Source organism: Lynx rufus, unplaced genomic scaffold (assembly GCF_022079265.1).
Source record: "Lynx rufus isolate CCGP_SWC_20201006 ecotype Redwood Valley unplaced genomic scaffold, mLynRuf1.p SCAF_4, whole genome shotgun sequence".
Taxonomy (NCBI): Eukaryota; Metazoa; Chordata; class Mammalia; order Carnivora; family Felidae; genus Lynx; species Lynx rufus.
In genome coordinates this window covers 143,561,143-143,563,529 of record NW_025814856.1, presented here as the reverse complement: position 1 = coordinate 143,563,529, position 2,387 = coordinate 143,561,143, and the positions used below count along the sequence as shown (strand labels likewise).

The following is a 2,387-nucleotide window of genomic DNA, read 5'->3' as shown; positions in this document are numbered from 1 at the left end:
ATTATATTTCTGATTTGTCAATAATATGCCAGCAAAGTTAAAGCTGTTTCCATAGCTTAGTCTGTTAAGATATCTATATAAAATATCTCTATATTGCAGTGTATTTATAATGTAAAAAAATGTAATATATATACGTCATATATGGAGTACAGAGTAGGAGAATACACTACACTCTTTATTTGTACATACCATATATATTTTCACTGGAGAGTTTACAATTCAGTGAAAAATCATAAGGGTTTGCTTGAACATTTTTTTTCCATTTTTACTTTTATTTGCATTTATTTTATACAGAATTTACTCTCAGGCTGTAAGTTTTTGTTTCTCCAATTTCTTCGGGGATATCTTTTTCTTCTGTGCAACCTCCTCTTCTAATTTAGGAATCATCTGCTCTTTTTCAGTAAGGATCATCTCAGCGTGGCAGGGAGAGCTCATGTATGGGTTAATCTGACTATGAGCCCTATAAATTCTATGCCACATCTTGGGGGCTTTGTTCACTTGGATGTACTCAATGACCAGAGAATCTACATCTAAACCCTTAAGTATATCATTACTTTCTGCATTTTTAATCATGTGCAGTAAAAATTCAGCACTCTTTTGGCCACCGACCCTGTGTCCAGCTCGACTGTTCAGCCTAGGCACACCTATCAATTCCACCATTGTAGCGACAGAATGGTATACATTGCTTCTGCAAAGTGACATCCTTCAGATACTTAGCGGCTTTTTGGATATGCATATACCCTTGATGGCCTGGGAAGTTTCAAGTGTGTTCTTAAAGTGAACACAAAGATGTGAACCTCTTGATTTGCATGATTTTGTAGGATTTTCTGGGTCAGGTGAATAGCAAACCATTTTCAGAAATCACCTCAGGTCATTTACAGGAAGAGCTGCTTGAACATTTGATTACTGACAATATATAGAGAGAACCTGTTGAACTTAAGTCATATTTCCAATCTGAATAAAGAAGGATTTATTTTATCTGTTTATAAAGTATTGGAAATTATTTTGGATATTTACCTAAATGTTGTGCAAAGTGGATCTTTTTGTGGTCACCCTCTGTTATATATCAGGCCAATTCACAACACACAGTATGAAATAAAGAACTGATTTTACCAGGGGGAATGCTAAATGCAGGTATTCAATAAGAAGAGAAGGTACATTTTTCCCAATCCTCTCATTAGTCACATTGAAAAGCATACAAGATCAAGGAACTTTTGGATATGGAGTGACTTCACTGCATTTCACTTTTCATAGTAGAAAGGGGTATCCTATGACCTTTACCTTCTTAGAAGACAACTTTTTCAGTTGGGAATGATAAGATTACTGGGGCTCCAAGCAGTCTCAATGTAATTCCAGATGTTTAGAGTTGTTGCCTGGGAAAGACATCTACCCATTACCTGGAGTGCTTTGGGACCCATGGGAAGTTGGGTTCAGGAACAGCACCTCCAACCAGGAGAAGGAAGACACTAGACCTTGGAGAGAAGCAGAGTTTGGGTATATCTGCTTCTTTGAGAAGTGGGTCCCAGGTTGCAGTTGGCCCATTGTTCAGGTAACATTATATTCCTGGGTCATCCCCAGATAGTACTGCTTGTCAAACTACTTAAAAATGTAAAACATTTATGATATTTTGATAAAGTTTGGAAGTAAAACTTATTCTAACTGATTAGCATGATCTTTTCAGAAGTCAATGAAATTTGATATTAAATTTCCCAGACGTTTAAAGCAGAGATAATACTTATCCTTCTCAAGCTATTCCAAGAAATAGAAGGGGAAGGAAAACTTCCAGACTCATTCTATGAAGCCAGTATTACTTTGATTCCTAAACCAGACAGAGACCCAGTAAAAAAAGAGAACTACAGGCCAATATCCCTGATGAATATGGATGCAAAAATTCTCAATAAGATACTAGCAAATCGAATTCAACGGCATATAAAAAGAATTATTCACCATGACCAAGTGGGATTCATTCCTGGGATGCAGGGCTGGTTCAACATTCGCAAATCAATCAACGTGATACATCACATTAACAAAAAAAAAGAGAAGAACCATATGATCCTATCAATCGATGCAGAAAAGGCCTTTGACAAAATCCAGCACCCTTTCTTAATAAAAACCTTTGAGAAAGTCGGGATAGAAGGAACATACTTAAAGATCATAAAAGCCATTTATGAAAAGCCCACAGCTAACATCATCCTCAACAGGGAAAAACTGAGAGCTTTTTCCCTGAGATCAGGAACACGACAGGGATGCCCACTCTCACCGCTGTTGTTTAACATAGTGCTGGAAGTTCTAGCATCAGCAATCAGACAACAAAAGGAAATCAAAGGCATCAAAATTGGCAAAGATGAAGTCAAGCTTTCGCTTTTTGCAGATGACATGATATTATA

At 36.9% G+C, this 2,387-nt stretch overlaps 1 pseudogene; it reads right to left on the bottom strand.

Moving 5' to 3' along the window:
* Positions 1-303: 303 nt before the first annotated feature.
* On the bottom strand, positions 304-852 carry LOC124523465 (60S ribosomal protein L17-like; annotated as a pseudogene).
* Between the last annotated feature and the right edge of the window lie 1,535 nt (positions 853-2,387).